We start from the raw sequence: 21,854 nt of genomic DNA on the forward strand, positions 1-21,854 counted from the left end.
TTCATTGGAATCATCATGCAAGTGATACAAGGAAAGCTACATTTTGTCTTGAGAAAAAAGAAATATCATTGAGGAGTAGGAGAAAACCGGTATCCAAGATCTTCAAAATAGCCATCCAATGGGGAAACATCACATCACAGTATACAACCCATCCAAGATTGAAAAAATTGCAGTAAGAGAACTCAGTAAATAGTCTCAAGGTGATGTGTATGATAGCCACAAAAATAAAGATGTCAAGACACATAGTATATACTGATTATTCACAGTGATACGAGGATAAGACAATCAAAAGGTATCATTAGACTATGCCAAGGAATATACAGTGTTGTTAGGGTTTCAAGCAAATCCGAAGCAAATGTGAACTAACAATTATATGCAGATTTAAATACAAAAGATAAAGGAATAAAATAGTACATAGATAACACAGAGATTTAATGTGGTTCACTCAGAATGGGTTACATCTACCATACACAGACGTCCAATCTTTCTTATTACCTAGCAAAAATAGTATATCAACCTCCCAATGCCTTAAGCATCCCAGCCAGTTATAACATGCATTTTTTAGGGAACCAAACAAAGTCAGCCTTTTTAGGGTTTTATTACAACATCGGTTTTCATCAACAAAAGCATCAAAAAAAAAAATTTCCTCGAGGGCTGCTGCCCCCGAACCCCCACCTTCCCAGGGCTCAGCCCAGCCCAGACCCCAGTAAGGATATGTGTTGAGTGTATAGTACTTTGCTAATCACTCACCACATATCAACAATCTCCCACTTGGAGACTGATACTAGATGACACCATTGTACTTGCAGCATCCACTGGATAAAACACTTGGACTTGACTGGTATAAATTCCACAATTATCAATCAAGAAGATCAACAAAAATTGATGAAGAAATCAACTTCTCCTGTGGAAGTGCCTTCGTGAACATATCGGCAAGAATCTCACTTGTGTGAATCTTCTCAAGCCATAACTGACCCTCCTCCAAAACAGTCTGGATGAAGTGGTACGTGAGCTGAATGTGCTTTGTCCTTGAATGAAAAGAAGAGTTCTTCACAAGATGAATGGCACTCTGGCTATCAGTATACAATGGGTGATCCTCCTGTGTCTGACCTAATTCCTCTAGAAAACATTGTAACCAAATCATCTCCTTGCTGGCTTCTGTAGCAGCAACATACTCAGCTTCAGTGGTTGAAAGTGCAACAACCTTTTGCACCCTAGAAATCCAACTAACTGCAGTTCCCCCTATAGTAAAATCATACCTTGCAATACTCCTCCATGAATCAATATCACCTACCAGATTAGAGTCAACAAATCCACTCAGAGCAGCATGAGATCCTTTGAAACATAATGCCTTCGTAGTAGTTCCTTTCAAATACCAAAGAATCCATTCCACAACATTCCAATGTTCCATACCTAGATTACTCATTAACTTGTTCACAACTCCCACTGCATGTGCAATATCTGGCCTTGTGCATACCATTGCATACATCAGACTACCAACAACTGATGAATATGAGATGTTCGACATTTTATTTACCTCTTCCTATGCCTTTGGGCACATCTCCTTAGTCAATTTGAAATGACTAGCCAAAGGTGTACTAACTGCTTTTGCATCCTGCATGTTAAATCTTTTCAACACCTTCTTTACATACTCACTTTGGGACAAATTCAAGGTTCTATTTTTCCTATCCTGTGTAATCCTCATACCGAGAATTTGCTTAGCTACACCGAAATCCTTAATAGAAAATGACCTGGCTAATTTCTATTTAAGATCATTTATATGTTGCATGTTAGACCCAACAATAAGCATGTCATCAACATAAAGCAATTGGATAATATAACTGCCATTATCCAATCTCTTAAAATATACACAATGATCAGAATGACATCTATGACCGTGTTTAGCCATGAAACTATCAAATTTTAAATACCATTGTCGGGGTGCTTGCTTTAGGCCATACAAACTTTTCTTCAACCTGCACACCAAATTCTCCTTACCTTTGACCTCAAATCCCTAAGGTTGCAACATGTAAATTTCCTCCTCCAAATCTCCATGGAGAAAAGTTGTTTTGACATCTAATTGTTCAACATGTAAATCATCTGCAGCTACAAGACTATGTACAGTTCTAATTGAAGTCATTTTTACAACTGGAGAAAATATTTCATCATAATCTATACCCTTTTTCTGTGCCAAACCTTTTACCACAAGTCTGGCCTTATATCTTTTCTGACCTCCTTCCTCCTCCTTTAGCCTATAAACCCATTTGTTAGGCAAAGCTCTTTTTTTTGCAGGTAAAGGGACTAAGTCCCAAGTCTTATTTTTCATCAAGGAGTCCATCTCCTCTTTCATACCTACCTCCCACTGTTGTTTGGCATCCACCTTCATTGCTTCTTCATATTCTTCTGGTTCACCAGAATCAGTTAATAAAATAGAATACAAAGAAGGAGAAAATCTTTCAGGGGGTCTACTTAACCTTGTAGAACATCTAACACTTACAAGAGTTTGTGGAACAATTTGTTGTTGCTGAGCATCAGGTACCTATGGCATTTCATTTTTAGGAATCTCATCCAACGCCACATATTCTTGTTTGTCCTGTTCATGCTTCTTTTCCTGCATCTATTCTTTATACATGACCTTCTCATTGAATATAACATTTCTACTTCTAATTATTTTCTTATTTTCAAAATCCCATAACCAATAGCCATATTCATCTATCCCATATCCAATGAAGGTACATTTCTGAAATTTAGCATCAAGCTTGGTTCTGTTTTTTTAATCAACATGGACAAAAGTTTCACAACCAAAGGTTTTCAGAAAGGAATAATTTACCTTTTTTCCAATCCATGCCTCCTCTGGAATACCACCATCCAAAGGAGTTGAAGGTCCTCTATTTATCAAATAGACAGTAGTATGTACAACATCTGCCCAAAAATGTAAGGGCAATCCAACATGCAATCTCATGCTCCTCGCATGTTCCACGATAGTCCTATTCATTCTCTCTGACACACCATTTTCTCCTAGAACTATCTTCTGCTTTCGAATCCTATTTAAGGAGCAGTAATCTTCAAATGCTTTGCTGTAATACTCACCTCCATTATCCGATCTGAGACACTTCAACTTTTTTCCTGTCTCATTCTCAACCAAAGCTTTCCATTTCTTAAAAGTTTCAAAAGCATCTAATTTTTGTTTTAGGAAATATACCCATGTTTTTCTGGTTGAGTCATCAATAAAAATAATATAATAACAAGAGCCACCAAGAGATGATACCTGAGCCAGTCCCCATACATCTGAATGCACAAGCTCTAACTTCTCACTCTTCTTCTCTTTCCCAACCTTGAGAAATCTGACTCTTTTCTGTTTACCATAAACACAATTTTCACATAACTCTAAATCAATCTTCTTTAGTCCTAGCAATAGATTTTTGGAGTGAAGGATTTTCATCCCTTTCTCACTCATGTGCCCAAGCCTATGGTGCCACATTATCAAATCTGTTCTTGCAACATCTATTGTTGTTGTCCCTGCAGTAACTTTATCTGTAGCAACTAAGGTAGAGTAAGTGTTACCAGTACACAGATATAATGTGCCTACCTTCACACCTTTAGTGACCTTCCAAATACTGTCTGAGAAGGTAACTATGAAACCTTCACTACCTAGTTGCCCTGCAGAAATTAAATTTCTTCTTAAATTAGGAACATGTCTTACCTCCTGTAGAAACCAGTCATTTCCATTCTGCAACTTGATCTTTATCTTTCATTTTCCAACAATTTGACAGGGTTCATCATCACCCAAATATACCTGTCCAAAATCACCTTGAACATAATCTAGAAAATATTTTCTATGGGGTGTAGCATGAAATGAAGCCCCAAAATCTATTACCCAGGAATCATTAACATTATCCAAACATAAGATTAAAGCATCTTGTAAAGTATTATTTGTAATATTAGCTTCCTTACTGTCATTTTCATTTTTGTCTCCTTCTTTGTTTTTCCGAGACCAACAGTCTTTCTTTAGATGACCATGACCAGGCTTTTCGCAGTACTAGCAATCTTTCTTTCCTCTATATTGAGAGCATCCTTTCCTTGACATCCCTCGTGACTTTTCATTCCCAGGGCCTTTTCCTCTTTCCTTTTATCTCCCTCTATTCTCCACATTCAAAACACTACTTGATGATGTTGAAGTCTCACCTGTTCTTTTCCTTCGCATTTCCTTACTTAGGATAACACCAACAATATCATCAAATATCAAAGTATTTTTACCAAAGATAGAGTTACTTACTACCATAACCAAGCTATTCCATCTTTTTGGCAAAGAACATAAAATCAAGAGAGCCCTAACCTCTTCTGCAAAGGTAATTTTTACCGAAGACAATTGGCTGGTAATTGTATTAAATTCATTTAAGTGCTCTGTTACAGATCCTCCCTCACTCATTTTCAAATTAAACAAACACTTCATAAGAAATACCTTATTCAAAGCCGAGGGTTTTTCATACAACTTAGCTAATGTCGCCATCAAATCTACAGTCATTTTTGCTTTTGCTATATTGAATGCTACAGACGGTGCAAGGCACAATCGAATGGATCTCAGTGCCTTTCTATCTAAAATGTCCCACTCTTCATCTGACATTGTGGTCACTTTCTTTGCCTTTCCTTCCAATGGCCGCCACAAATCCTTTTGATACAGGTAATCCTCCATCTCCATTTTCCATAACTGATAATTTTGGTCGTTAAACTTTTTGACCTTGAATTTGGAATCCTCCATTGCTCCCACTCAAATCTAAGAGTTCTGCCAATTTACAGAAAACCTCGCTCTGATACCAATTGTTAGGGTTTCAAGCAGACCCGAAGCAAATATGAACTAACAATTATATGCAGATTTAAATACAAAAGATAAAGAAATAAAACTGGACACAGATAACACAGAGATTTAACGTGGTTCACCCAAAATGGGTTATGTCCACCGAACATTGAAGGTCTAAGATTTTGTTTTAACAAAAGAACAAGGTGATTGTAGCAGTTAGATCAAAGCAACATCTTCAATATCAAATACACTAAAAAAAATATGACAATCCCTTGGTGCAGTTCATATGACAGTCCATTGGAGTAAGGGAATCATATTTAGAGAGTAGTGATAGCAATGTGCTAAGAAATTAATAATTGAATGCATCAAGGGACAACCTAATAAACCTTAAAAGATAGTCATTTACTTGCAGCCTAAACAAAATTGAAGCAAAGGTCAAAGCCTCAACTCAAAGCAACAATGTAAACATTTAAGGATGGAGGTAATGAATGCGTAAGAAGCTCAGTCACAGTGGCATAGGCCACAATCCATAAGCATAGAGGCTAAAAAATTTCTCTATAACTAAGGTATAAGACCAGAGATCTCAGTCAATGTACAGTCCTATAAAAGAGAAAATTGTAAAATCCAATAATAGAAGATAATAGATACCATTGGGATACCCAACAATGTAGGAAGGATAGTTCCAAAGGGAAATTTCCTATAAAGATTGATAAGAGCAATTGATAGTCCAAGTGACCTCCTTTAACAATAGCATAGTCACACTCCAAGAAAAATATCATCAGGACATTTATTGAAAAATCAAGCATACATTGTGGTATTCATTGGTATGGAAGAGATCAATAATGCAAATACATTTCAAATCCTCAAGTTATAGTGACAAAGATTCACCTTAAAGACCATAAATCACAATTCACAGAAGCACATTTGATCAGAGGTCTTGAAAGAGAAATAGAGAGCACAATAATAGTCCATAAGCACCCAGGCATACAATAATTGTCCAATGCTAATATTTTAAGAAGACAACATGCAAAGTAATAATAGTCATCCAACTTATGAGTAGTCAATTCACAATGTTAAGATATGAATGTCAGTGCAAGGATATTAATAGAGAAAAGATAACAGTAAGAATTGCCAGCTAAAGATATGAGCAACAAGGTAATGCGGCTAAAGTGGCAGGGGAAAGAAGGACAACATTGTTGGCATTTTGATGATTATGTTGTGATTGTCATTGATGGACACACACTTGCTATGAGATCACTTTGTGAATGTATGAATTATGCTCAACTAGTAATTGTTCCAATCTAGTATCATGTTGTAGTCTTTAGACTATTGATGTTATGAAGAAAGTGTTTACCGATCTCAAGCGGTATAAAGACCCAAGCGACATAGAGAGATCAAGCGGTTTAAGGATCTCAAGCAGAGTGGAGCAAAGGATCCAAAACCAGTAGTTATCTTTTTCCTAGTCTTCAATTTTTGTCAATCGAAAATCTGTTTGAACCGGTATTACTCCGAGTTACCAGCCGGTAACCGAAAAAGTTATATAAACCGGTAATACTATGTGATGAGTTACCAACCCGTATATTTTTGTGATGAGTTACCATCCACCGACACTTTGACAGTGATTTTGTGTCATGTTACCAAATGTCTCTAGATACAATGAACCTAGGAACTTGCAATTTAATCCTATTGGACCAACATGAAATCAGATTCCTTTTAAGGACATCATGTCTAGGGTTTTGTATGTGTATGTATGAGTGTAGCTGTTAGGTTTTGGGTGTTCGTTGAAGCTCTTGTATGTACAATCTTAACTGAGAAGATCAAGTCTGTGTACTACAATAGAGTGGATTTACTGAAGACTGAAGTAATGCTAAAGAGAATTACCTATGAGCTACAATGGATCTAATCAAGTAGACTGTGCCATTTGCTAGATCATTCACTTGTTGATTACTCACATCTTTGACAAGTCAAAAACCCTTAACCGGGTAGGCCCAGAAAAGCCTTTGTAAATCCTCTAACAAGATGGTTCACATATGTGGATCTGAAATCCTCTCACAAGGCAGTCTTTAATCGGACTTATCTTATAACAAAGATTGAGATTCCTAACAGGATCTGTTCTGGTAAAGAACATTGTATGACCTTAACCGGTCTAGTTACTATTCTGCAAATAGTTACTTGTGAGTTTCATTGCACCGTGGTTTCTCCCATTTGGGTTTCCACATCAAAATCTCTTGTGTTATGGTGATTGTGCTTCTATGGGTGAAAGCCTTATTTTCTATTTGGTTTGCATGTGTGTTAACCGGTTTGTTTGTTAAAATGTTTTACTAGTTTACTGCTAGACTGTTTAAGTGTTTAAGTACAATATTTTTTGGAATAATAATTCACCCCCTCCCCCCTCATAGTATTCATCAGAGATTCATCAAAACAATCACTATATTTTACAAAAGCTATAGTTACAGTCAACATACAACCATAAAGGGCGTTCGAGAAATCTTTCCAGGGCAAATAAAGACCTTAGTCATTCTTAGTCAAAAATAGATCAGGGCAGCAAAACTGAGTTCAAAATAGAGAAAGCTCATTCAAATTGGAAGGTACATACCATACATGGCCTGCCCATATCCATAACCTGCAATTTTTTTTAAAAAATCCTCCAAAAACCCTCATGATGGCGGCTGAGAAATAGAGAAGAATGAAAAAATGAAATGAAAGAATCTTTTGTTTAGGGTTTTTATTTGCTCTAATTTATTCCAATAGAATTAAGGCATTTTTTAACTTTGTTTTCATTAAATTGCAATGTCACTAATGCTTCTTGTGGGCTAAGACTTCTATGTCCTATGCCTTGTGTTTATTTTGATCCATATATGCCTTAATGGAGTCCATGTGACTTTGAGTCAAACCACTTATAAGTTTTTCATTTGTTTGAATGTAAGGTACTTTGACAAGTGATGTTTTATAAATCACTAGGTCAAAGTTACCATTTTAAATGCAAAAAATAGAATATTATGCTTTGTAAATACATTTATGTATTCTGTTGAGCGTTGATACTTTTTCCAAGCATCTAGGGAAGGCTATTTGTAGTTTGCAAACACTTGGAGGGGATATAGGAGTTGTTTTGGGGCTTTTAATAGCATTAGATAACATTTTTGAGTTTTTTTTTAATGTTTGGACTAAGTCAAATTTGACTTTTTCACCTATTTTGGAACACATTTGGATGAGATCCATGTTGGCATTATACACTCAGATGAGAAAGGTAGATGTTGTCATTGACAGCAACAAGGTTCAACAAAGTTCTATAGGTTCAATCACCAATAGAATTCACCTACCAACACCAATAGACACTACAATGTTTATTCACACCGGGATCCCGGTTACACCGGCAGTAGATCATATCAGCATTCCAGGCCGACTTGAAAATAGTATTGTTTATGCAAAATAAATTGTAATGTAAATTATAATTGTATGGTCGACATATTGTATTATATTGACTCATATATTTATGAGTTCTTGTAGGTCACTTGGTATGTAATAAAAAGTAGTATGAAAGCGATAATATGAGATAGGATGGAGATATGATAGCGAATAGTTGTATATACATTTTGATGTGTTTATTTTGGAGCGAATAAGAAGCAGAGCAGAGCAAAGACTATTCTATGTAAGCAGAATCATTTGACAGCATACTGGCTAGGGTTTTTGGCAGAGGTAGAATCGGTATTAGACAGAGCATAACAAAGAACTCATCTAGCATTGTGATGCAAGTTGTAAGAGTTCAATTTTGTGTTTACATCATTATTGTAGTCAGTGTGACTCTATTTTTTGTTGAGCAGTGAGCTCTAGGCAGTTAGCCTTCCTGCATGTGCAGGCCCCTTTTTTACTAAGTAATATTTATTCATATTGGCTAGTGAGTAAATATTGTGGGTCACAAATCCCACCAAGGTTTTTCCCCTTCTGGGTTCCTTGCCAAAATATTTTTGTTATGGTGTGCATTGATGTTGATTATTTTGTTTCTCTTTACTCCATTATTGTTTGATTACTGGTATATTAATCTCAGTTACATAATTGCAAATAAGTTTAAATATTTCATCTACCAATCAGACACTGATTCACCCCCCCCCGTCTTAGTGTCTTTGGGATTAACAAAGTATCTAACAATTGGTATTAGAGCCTGGTCCTCTATTTGTAGAAGCCTAACAACTTGAGGAAGATTTTGAAACCAGTATTAATGGAAAGTTTGAAATAACAATTGGAAGCGACTCTTGAATATTTTGATGCAGAATTAAAGAATATCAAACTCAAAAAAGAACTTAGATCTGCTCAAGAATTCATCAAAGCACTTCAAGAAAACTTGGTCATGGTACAAAATAAGAGAAAATAATTACATGTGCAACAACAAAAACAAGATGATGAAGAAAAAGGAACTCTCAGAGATATTGTAGATAAATTGAGACAAGAGGACAGTAACATGAAGAATGAGATGCAAGATTTAACCATGAGACTATGTAAGGATATTGAAGACAAAAAGAAGAATTAGGAAGATTTGGCCATATGACTTAATGAAAGATCAGATGAATCTACAAGGCTTAGTTATGAAAATGATATTCTTAAAACATAGTTGATTCGGATGCAACATGACAAAGAGGAATTTATGAGACAAGTTAGCACTCTAGAAGGTGAGTTGGTCACTGCAAATGAATACAAGGACAAATTCAAAAAGAGTTCAGACAAGCTTGATGATATGATGAAAAGTCAAAAACCTGATGGAGAAATAGTTGGACTTGGATTTAAACATGGAGAAAGTTCAGGATCTGCAAACAATCATGATCACAGCAAACCGGTAAGGCAACCCAATGCTTATAAATTCAATGGAAAATGTTTTAATTGCAACAAATTTGGTCACAAAGCAAATAAGTGTAGATATAGGAATAATCATAATACAAAATCATCCACCAGTCAATGTTCCAAATGCAATACACATGGTCATAACTCAAACAATTGTAGAATCAATATAAAATGCTATGCTTGTGGTACATTTGGACATCTATCTAATCAATGCAAAACTTAAACTGGGCAAGGTTATGGAAAATATATTCAAAGAAATAATGTAACCTGTTATGCATGCAACAAGATTGGGCATATAGCAAGATTTTGCAGAAGCAAGAATGTAATGACAAACAACAGAGGATCTAATGTCAAAGGCAAGGAAAAAGTGAATGAAATCAAGCAAGAATTATCTAAACAATGGGTCAAGAAGAGAGATTAGAGAAATGATGAATCTGGCTCTACATCAACAGAACAGAGCAATCTTGCACTGGTAGGAGATTATTCATCTAACTAAGGAATAATCCTTAGGGGTAAGGCAGCTAATCCAAGATCATGCATTTTACCCTCAGATGGTGGTAAGAAGTCATAGTTCTTCTTTATCGGTGCATATGTTGAGTTACATAACCGGCAAAGCATTTAATGCGGTTGTCAGTTAACTTTTTGGTTATAAAGCATTGAAATTTCTCATTTTGACTCACCAAGCATTCAAGTATTTGAAGAGAATAGAAGTAGAGCACCAACATTAAAAAAGTGAAGCAGCCAAAATTTTCAAGGCATCCAAGCTTTTCACTTAAAAGGTATTTATTTTACGACATGGCTTCTTCATCCTCTACTCTTGAATTCATTGCAAACCCTACTATTATGGAGAATATCAAACTACCTAGATTGGTCTTTAAGATAATCCCTAAGATAGCTAGGATGGATGACTCTATTAGTACATTTTCAAAAGGGAGTTGCATTTGCAGAAGACCCTAGGGAATACATTCATTGTAATATTAAAGATTTAGGGTCTGAGGATATAAAGAACATGTTCATGAATGTCATCACAAACAAACAAGGTGTAATCAAACATGAATATAAGATTGTGGAAGATTTAGGGTTCGTAGAAATCCTTCATATGCCTAAATTCGAAGATTAAACTGTCTGATATATTCTTAGTAGAGTTCATGGTGAATTATTATGGCTAGACTTAGTTTACAAAATCACTAATGAAGCAATTAGGGTTGTTACAGGTTTACCCTCTACCGACACAAGGCCTGAGAAGAAGAAGAAAATTCCAAACAAAGAGGTTATGAACTTAACCGGTGCTAAATCTGATAATAGATCACTCAGGGTTAGTGACATAACTGATAACAATATTAAATATGCCAGTATGGTTAGTGGATATAAGGTTGCACATACAAATAGGCTGAATTTTGTTTCTAGTCTATGCATTCACAGTTCTTATGAGATGATAAAAAACAATGCTCAAATTGACATTTGTGAGTGGTTGAAAGATGAACTGATAGAAAATTTGGACAAAATCAAAGGTGACAAAAAGGGAACCTTCAAATTTGGAAATTTGATTGTATGTTTAATGCTATACTTCTCAAAATAGATTCCTGGTATAGGCCACAAAGACTTTGTCTATGATATTTCTATTGGAAAACAAATTAAGGAGGCAATTACCGGCATGGGCTCAAAAGGTAACAAGCAAGTAAAGGAATATTTCAAAAACTTTGAAGCTAAGATGAAGCAAAGGGAAAGAATTCCTCAGAATATTGTTGATAAATATGACAAACAGATATGCTTTGTTATTAAGAGAGATGAAATATGGACTGTCTGGGTAACTGAGATGGGATATGAAGTGGACTCAAACATTTTAGAATCGTATGCCAATCTACTTCTAGATGTACCACTGGAACCTAGTGAGAAGATCTTTGGCACTATTGAGACCATAGAAAAAGATGTTGATATTCAAAAGCAAAGGAAGAAAAGAGAAAATATTGAAAGATGCTTCAAAGTTTGTTGAAGATGTTACAAAGGGATTGCTGAAACTTTATCAGATGAGTGGTGTTTCTACAAAAGAAAGAAAATCTGAACAGCAACCGGTAACACATGTTTCTCCTATTGTTACCTCATCTAACTCTGATGGTGACATGGCTACATAATTTAGAAGGGTGGATAGGAAGAAGAGAAAATCCTCACCGGCACCTGCTCCATCACCTAAGAAGACAAGGACACTTAGAAAGAAAGAACAGGCTGTGAAAGAGCCTAGCGGTCTGAAAAAGAAGGTTACATAGAAGAAACTGAAACAAAAGGTATATGATACTCTTTCCTCAGAAGAGCTTGTTAATGAAATAACTCAGGATGGAAATCCTAGTGATGTTAGTAAGTTTTATCATTCTTTTAAAGATTCAGATAAAGACACTATTGAAGAGAGCATAATTTTGTACTTAGATATATATAAGAAAGTTCTTATGGAAGTCATTGATGTTCTCCCTAATGACTCATATCTAAGAATTGAAGCTACAAGAATGTCTATTACAGAATTGGATAAGAAATTGAAGGTTGAAGCACTGTTGGTTGTTCATCCAGTTAAATCTAAACAAGAAATTGATGAATTGATATATGAAGCTAACAAAACTATTTTTGCAAGTGGTCACCGGAAAGTAAGCCTCATGGCCGGCAGAATAAAGGAAATAGCAGATGAGATAGTAGATAAATGGGATATTTTCTTTGTGGAGAAAGAGAAAAGAGAAGAAAAAGAAAGACAAAAGGTCAAAAAATCTTTTACTAAGGTATACCAAAAATGAGATAAAGGAAAGAATAAGGTTGGCAGTGTACCTGACTTCACAATAAAAGATAACTTACCACCACCAGCTTAGGACACCCCACCAGCAGTAGCAAAGACACCGATAGATGTGTAGAATCAGCCCAAAGAAAAGATATTAGAGGAAGTAAAAACAAATGATGTTGATCCTGAGTTAAACATTCTATTCACAATGAATGTTGAAACTGATGACATCAATATTATAATGGATAATACCTCTATTTCAGAAAATTTTGAGGAGAAGAAATCTGAATCTGTAAATGTTGAGATCTCTGACTCACTAGTCAAGGTAGTTGACACTCAATAGAATGTTGAGATACTGGTAGAGAATAAGAGTGAGAATGAGGATAAGGAAGTGGCTAAGGTAGCTGAATAGATAATAGGAGAAGAGAAGAAACTTAATGTAGAACCTAGCACTTCTCCTAGTACATCCACTGTGGATTTCAAACCAACAATTATCACTGATATATTATTGGATTCCATAAAGAAAATAACTAAGTGTAATGCCTTAGCATTCAAGGCTATAGATGACTCTCTACCGATTTTGCAGATGATTGCACCAGAGTGCAAGGTAGATCACATTGTTGGCTCAATAGGTAAATTGGACACATTGTCTAAATTCATTTTTACTAACATTCAGACATTAGACAAAATAAATGAGGAGACTATTCAAGAAAGAGTTAATAAAGAAAAGGAAGAATTCTTTGGTAAAACCATAAAGGATTGTTCTTAGCAGATTGATTCATTGCTACTGGCATTGAATTCCTCTATTTTGGAATATAAGGAATTATACCAGGAAGCTTGCAAACCTTATCATTTAACTGAAGGTATTGATGATCAAATCAGGAAAACTCATAAGGAAATTGATGATATTGTAGATAACATAATTGGTTCTTTGGAACTAACATCAGTCTTAGATCAGGAAATGGTTATTCATGTAGAAAAGATTAAAAATTTGGAAAAAGAAAAGGCTAGATTGAAAATAAAAACCTAGGAGTTGAAGAATAAGCTTGGTCCAAGATTGGAAAATCTACTAACTCACCGGAATGCACTATCCAAGGCAGCAATTCAAGGAGACATGTCAGCAGAACAACAAATGCACTATCTTATCGGGATGATCAAGGAGACTGAAGCAATAATTTCTGACAATACAAAGTTCTTGTAGGGTCTTAACTTAGTTCTTGCAAATATTTTTCAGATTGTACATAACAGACTTCAAGTATCTAGGTAATTTTTGAATTTTGATACTTTTGACATCCTTTGTCATTGATGTCAAAGGGGGAGTGGTATAGTGAGAAAATTGTATAGAGTAAGGTATGGTGAAAAGTGAACAAAAGGAGACCATTTTCTCAGGGGGAGCACTCTTAGTTTTTGGTTTATGATTGTTCTCATGAGGGTTGCCATCAATGCCAAAGGGGGAGATTGTTGGCATTATACACTTAGATGAGAAAGGTAGATGTTGTCATTGATGGCAACAAGGCTCAACAAAGTTCTATAGGCTCAACCATGAATAGACTTCACCTACCAACATCAACAGATACTACAATGTTTATTCACACTGGCATCCAGGTTACACCGACAGCAGATCATATTGGCATTCCAGGTCAACTTGACAATAGTATTGTTTATGCAAAATAAATTATAATGTAAATTATAACTGTATGGCCGACAAATTGTATTATAATGACATATATTTATGAGTTTTTGTAGGTCATTTGGTATGTAATAAAAAGTAGTATGTGTTAGGTCTCGGAGACAACTGAGAGGGGCGAGGTGAATCAGTTGTCTTATAAATTCAAACCATAAACTTATTAACCAACTTAATGCTTAATACCGGTAAACCAATTAAGTATGTCAGTAGACAGTGTTAACAGTAAATTTCTATACTGGTAAGGATTAATGCATGAAACATAAACATAAAGTAATCCACAACACATGACACCAATATTTGTACGTGGAAACCCTGTAAGGGGAAAAACCACGGTGGGAAACCTTACCCACAATTAGATGATACTACTGCAGATAGTAAGTGTACATAAATGGGGTCTGCACATGCAGAAAGGCCAACAGCCTAGAGCTCACTGCTCAATCACAAAATGGGAGTCACACTGACTACAGTTGGATGGTTAAATCCAATAAGAATGTATTGCACAAAATAGCATCTTCATATGTTGGATTCAGTACTAATGTAATGCTGATATGCCTCTACAAAAACCTAACTTCACCTTCAAATGATGTCTTCATGTATAACCCTTCTTGATCTCGCATATACCTTCACTTAATTCTTTTTCGCATTCCACACTTGATCTTACAAATAAGATCTTACATTTATACCATACCCTAAGACCAATTTTAGTAGGTCAGCTCTACAAGATATTACAATAAAAACATTTTCCATATAATATAATATCTGATGCAATAACCGATTAAACATGTCAGCTTAATGCATTTACAACAATAATAAATCATCTCCATAGCGTGCCATGCTGATCTGGAAAAGATAAACATGTCGGTGTAACCCTAGATAACCTGGACCTATTTGTCAGTAAAAGCAAATATGCAATTATGAATATACCAATGATTAATTCTTCAAAACAAAGTGTCCACATGATGTCTTCGACATTACCAAGTGTCTTCCATATCATTCTAGGTACTGGTGAACAATATATCCTATCAGTGAACCATATACTAGTAACTATTGCACAGTTTATTTGCTTGTCGGTGAATGTTGCCGGATCTCCAAAGTAGGTGTATTTAGTAGGTGTTGACATCAATGACAAAATCATACCAAAATACCAACAATCTCCCCCTTTGTCATTGATGGCAACACAAGATGGAAAAACCATCAAAGTGCCAAAATAGAAATGCCAAATACAAAAACCAACAATCTCCATTTCTCCCCTTGGGAGTAACATGTATTTATCAATCTCTCATGCCAATTTCTCCTTAAATGTGTTTTTCAAAATCTCTCCCCAAAAAGATAATGTGTTTTTCCATAGATATCTCTCCCCTTTTGACATCAAATGCCAAAGTCACAAAAAAAAGTCAAGTTCATACAAAATACCAACCAATTCAATATACCAACCACTCACCCTGAGAAGTAGCTTCCTCATCAAATATCAGAATAAAAGATTTGTCTTTTTAATTCTGTTGGTTGATGATAGTCATCAACTATCTAAGTCTCTACCGGTGGTGGTATGACTCCAAGTTGATCTCTGAAATACTCAAAAGTCTCCTTAGGCAAGGGTTTTGTGAAAATATCTGCAAGTTGTTCTTTAGTATTCACATAAACCAGTTTGATCTCCTTTTCTTCAACTTTTTCCCTTAGAAAATTCAGTTTGATAGAAACATGTTTTGTTTTAGAATGTAATACCGGATTCTTAGATATATCAATTGCTATAGTGTTATCATAGTATATAGTAATGGGTTCCTTGCATTTTACCTTTTTGTCTTTCAACATTTGTTTAAGCCATAGTACCTGTGTACAATTAGTTGCTGCTACAACATATTCTGATTCTACTATTGATAAATATGTACAACTGTCTTTCTTACTTAACCAAGAAACTAATCTCTTTTCAAGAAAGAATTCTCCTCCAGTGGTACTCTTTCTATCATTTATCTCTCCTACCCAATTTGCATCTGTGTATGCACATAGATCAAAATTTTCATCTTTAGGATACCATAATCCAAGATTTGTTGTGCCTTGTAAGTACCGGAAAATCCTTTTTACTATTGATTCATGATTTTCCCTAGGATTACTCTGAAATCTAGAAACAATACATACTGAATTCATAATATCAGGCCTAGTTTGTGTCAAATACAGTAAACCTCCTATCATAGATTTGTATCTAGTTGGATTAACAAGTGTAGATTCATCCCTTTGAGATAATTTGTCAATTGTAGTCATAGGTGTGCTTACCGGTTTAGAGTTCTCCATCCCAAATTTCTTTAGTAATTATTTCAAGTACTTGGATTGACTCAAAAATATACCTTTATTAGTCTGAGAAATCTGCAAACCTAAAAATAATTTTATTTCTCCAATCATAGACATTTCAAATTCTTACTGCATTTCAAGAGAAAATTCCTTACATAATCCATATTCTCCTCCAAAGATTATATCATCAAAAAATACTTCAATAATCAAGATGTCATCAATAGTTATTTTGTAATATAAATTGCTATCTGCATTTCCTTTAGTAAAACCAATCTTCCAAAGATATTTATCCAACCTTGCATACCAAGCTCTTGGGGCTTGTTTCAATCCATACAGAGCTTTTCTTAACCTGCAAACCATATCATTGTTATCTGTCAAAGAAAATCCATTAGGTTGTTCAATATATACTTCTTCTTCAAGATCTCCATTCAAAAATGCACAATTAATATCCATTTGATAAACTTTGTAGTCCTTGTGAGCTGCAAAAGCCAAGAATAATCTAACTGCCTCAATTCTGGCTACCAGTGCAAAGGTTTCATTGTAATCAACTCCTTCTTTCTGAGAATATCCCTTACACACTAGTCTTGCTTTATTTCTGACAACCTTACCATCTTCATTAAGTTTGTTTCTAAATACCCATTTAGTTCCAATTACATTTTTATCTTTAGGCCGGGGAACTAATGTCCAAGCATTATTTTTCTCAATTTGTCCTAATTCTTCTTCCATAGCGTTAATCCAAAATTTATCTTCACATGCCTCATTGATAGATCATAGTTCAATTTGAGAAATAAGACATACCTCTTCATTTGCTAATCTTCCTCTTCTCATAACTCCTTTAAATTTGTTTCCAATTATCTGATCTTCAGAATGATTCAATCTTACATACCAGGGTGTCTTAGTTTGCTATTGTTCTTCAATTATTGTGGAATCTTTTGATGATACCAGGGTAACTAGATCTTCATTCTATACCGGTGGATTCAATATAGGTTCATTTATCACAATTTCTATTACCGGTTTAGAGTCTATATACCATGAAGTTCCTCTGAATTGTTCATCAATCTTTACATTTGTACTCTCAACAGTTTTCTACAATCTTTTATTAAAACATCTATATGCCTTGCTCTTAGATGAATAACCAAGAAATATTCCTTCATCACTTCTAGGATCAAATTTGCCAATATACTCATCTCTTCTAATATAACATTTACTTCCAAAACTTCTGAAATATTTAAGAGTAGAAGTATTACCAAACCATAGTTCATGAGGGGTCTTACCGGTTTCACCTTAGATGTGAACTTTGTTGAATGTATAGACAATAGTGATAACTGCCTCTCTCCAATACACATGTGGTAGATTTGCTTCTGATAACATACTTCTTGTTGCATCCAAGATAGTTTTGTTTTTCCTTTCAACAACTCCATTCTGCTGTGGTGTCCAAGATGCTGATAACTATCTTCTAATTCCATTCACTTCACAGAATGTATTAAAGTCCTTAGATGTGAATTCTCCTCCTTGATCTGATCTTAAACATTTGATTTTCTTACCGGTTTCATTTTCAACCATTGCTTTGAATAGTTAAAACTTTCCAAGTGCTTCTGATTTCTCTCTGAGAAAAGTAACCCAACACATTCTAGAATAATCATCAATAATTAGCATGAAATATCTATTACCTTGTAAGCTTCTAGTTCTAGCTAGACCACATAAATCGGTGTGAATTAAATGAAGAGCATTATTGGATTTTTCTGGAATACTTTTGAAACTAGCTCTAACTTGTTTTCCAAATTGAAATTCCTTACAAATTGTATTCTGAGGTTTCACAATTTTAGGTAGATCTCTAACTGCCTTAGAAGTACTGATTTTTATCATGCAATCAAAGTTTACATGACATAGTCTCTTATGCCATAACCAACTTTCATCTATATGTGCAATTAAGCATGCCTTGTCACTATTATTCAAATGAAATATATTGCCTCTAGTTTGATTACCGGTTGCAATTTCCAAACCAATTCTATTCATGATTTTACATTTTCCATTTTTAAATTGTAACTGAAATCCCTTCTCAACTAATTGACCAACACTTGAAAGATTATGCTTTAATCCTTCAACATAGTAGACATTGTCAGTGTTATGCTTACCATCAAGAGATATTGAACCTTTACCTTTGATTGAACAAGCTTTGTCATCTCCAAATCATACTAAACCTCCATTGTATTCTTGAAAGTTCAAGAATTTACCTTTGTCTCCAGTCATATGATGTGAGCATCCTGAGTCAATAATCCATTCATCCTTTGTTTCAACTTTAGCTGCTAGGGCTTGTTCTACCGGTTGAGCAGTAGGTGTCGGTTGATCTTCTGTTATAGCAACAAAAACCCATCCGTTGTCTGTTGGATCCTCATCAGAATCATCAGTCACACCTTCATCGGCAATGTAACAAGATTTATCTTTGTTCTTTTTAAATCTGTATCTCTGATATTCAGGATTAGGATTATATGTTCTTCTAGCTTCTTCTCTTAGTCTAGTATGTCTATCAGGGCATCTTGAAGCCATATGACCAATCCTATTGCAGTTAAAACATTTAAAGGGTGCTTTACCTTCATACTTACTTCCAATTGGACCTTTTGGCATTTTCCTTGCAAATAGTGCTTCAAGTTCTTCAAGCTCTTCATTCTCCTTTCTGGATTCTTCAAGTTCTCTTGCATAAAAGGCTCTCTAGTCTAATTTGTCAAATGATGGAGTAGATGATGTTGATGCTTTAAAGGCTAAATCAGATTTTATAGTAGCAATAGGACCAAATTCCTCAATTTCAAAGGCTGAAAGTTTTCCAATCATTGTAACCCTAGTTACTGATGTCTTAGGCAATGTTCTTAACTCATTTATAGTAGTAAGCTTCATTTTATATGTTGGTGGAAAACCTCTTAAGATTTTTGAAACAATTTCATCCTCACTCAAGGTTCCTCCACAACATTTAATACCCAAAACAATTTCATTTACTCTTTCCATAAAAGCAGAAATCCTTTCATCTTCTTCCATTTTCAGATGTTCATACCTGACTCGAAAGCTTTCAAGTTTTGCAATTTTGACTATGGAATCTCCTTCATTCAATGTTTCCAAGTGATCCCAAATAGCTTTTGCAGTAGACCTATCTGATAATCCCATGATTTGTTGATTTGATAATGTACTCAAAAGTGCTTCTCTTGCTTTGCAATCATTCTCTTCATCTTTAGCTAAGGTAGTTGGAGCAGTCTGACCAGCTACAATAGCAGTATAACCATTCTTATTAACTTCCCAGATGTCTTTACCAATGCAATTCAAATGTGTCTCCATTCTGATCTTCCATATCCCATAGTTGGTTCCATCAAGTTTAGGACTATCCTTCCTGAAATAATTAGTAGACATTGGATCTCCTCAAGTTGTTAAACTTCTACAAAAGAGGAATAGGCTCTGATACCAATTGTTAGGTCCTAGAGACAACTGAGAGGGGGGGGGGTGAATCAGTTGTCTTATAAATTCAAACCATAAACTTATTAACCAACTTAATGCTTAATACTAGTAAGCCAGTTAAGTATGTCGGTAGACAGTGTTAATAGTAAATTGCTATACCAGTAAGGATTAATACATGAAACATAAACATAAAGTCATCCACAACACATGACACCAATATTTGTATGTGGAAACCAAGTAAGGGGAAAAACCATGGTGGGAAACCTTACCCATAATTAGATGATACTACTACAGATAGTAAGTGTACATAAATGGGGTCTGCACATGTAGAAAGGCCAACAGCCTAGAGCTCACTGCTCAATCACAAAATGGGAGTCACACTGACTACAGTTGGATGGTTAAATCCAATAAGAATGTACTGCACAAAATAGCATCTTCATATGCTAGATTCAGTACCAGTGTAATGCTGATATGCTTCTACGAAAATCTAACTACACCTTCAAATGATGTCTTCGTGTATAACCCTTCTTGATCTCGCATATACCTTCACTTAATTCTTTTTCGCATTCCACACTTGATATTACAAATAAGATCTTACATTTATACCATACCCTAAGACCAATTTTAGTAGGTCGGCTCTACAAGATATTACAATAAAAACATTTTCCATATAATATAATATCTGATGCAATAACCGATTAAACATGTCAACTTAATGCATTTACAACAATAATAAATCATCTCCATAGCGTGCCATACTGATCTGGAAAAGATAAACCTGTCGGTGTAACCCTAGATAACCTGGACCTATTTGCTGGTAAAAGCAAATATGCAATTATGAATATACCAATGATTAATTCTTCAAAACAAAGTGTCCACACGATGTCTTTGACATTACCAAGTGTCTTCCATATCATTCCAGGTACCAGTGAACAATATATCTTGCCGGTGAACCATATACCAGTAACTGTTGCACAGTTTACTTGCTTGCCATTGAATGTTGTTGGATCTCCAAAGTAGGTGTATTCAATAGGTATTGACATCGATGACAAAACCATACCAAAATACCAACAGTATGAAAGAAATGATATGAGATAGGATAGAGATATGATAGCGAATAGTTGTATATGCATTTTGATGTGTTTATTTTGGAGTGAATAAGAAGCAAAGCAGAGCGAAGACTATACTGTGTAAGCAGAATCATTTGATAGCATACCGGCTAGGGTTTTTGGCAGAGGTAGAATCGGTATCAGACAAAGCATAACAAAGAACTCATCCAACATTTTGATGGAAGTTGTAAGAGTTCAATTTTTTGTTTCCATCAGTATTGTAGTCAGTGTGACTCTATTTTTTGTTGAGTAGTGAGCTCTAGGCAGTTGGCCTTCCTGCATGTGCAGGCCCCTTTTTTACTGAGTAATATTAATTCATATTGGCCAGTGAGTAAATATTGTGGGTCACAAATCCCACCAAGGTTTTTCCCCTACCAGGTTTCCTTGCCAAAATATTTGTGTTATGGTGTGCATTGATGCTAATTCTTTTGTTTCTCTTTACTCTATTATTGTTTTCTTACCGGTATATTAATTTCAGTTACATAATTGCAAATAAGTTTAAATCTTTCATCTACCGGTCAAACACTAATTCACCCTCCCGTCTCAATGTCTTTGGGATTAACCAAATATCTAACAATCCAGTTGCTAGATTTGAGGCTTTTTGGAGGCATCCAACCCAATAAATTTGGAGGTCCCTAATTTGGTGCAAATGTATTGGAATTTTATCGATATAGTCACTGTGTTGACTCTTTTGCAACTCAGTTCTTATTATGGATTTTCAAGACTTTAATATTTCCAGTCCTTTGATAGTTCTAGCATACTTTGTAGCTCATTTTTGGAGATGAATATCAATGACAACCTTGGATATCAGTGATTAAAGTATTTTTCCTTCTTAGTCTTATGTTTTATTGTGTGCATCTATTTGATTGATCAAGTTACAAGTGAAATCTTATTTGTTTTCTTGTGGTTTTGTCTCATGTTAAGCACCTTTTGCAGAAAAGTGTA

This window comes from Cryptomeria japonica, chromosome 5, assembly GCF_030272615.1.
Source record: "Cryptomeria japonica chromosome 5, Sugi_1.0, whole genome shotgun sequence".
Classification (NCBI taxonomy): Eukaryota; Viridiplantae; Streptophyta; class Pinopsida; order Cupressales; family Cupressaceae; genus Cryptomeria; species Cryptomeria japonica.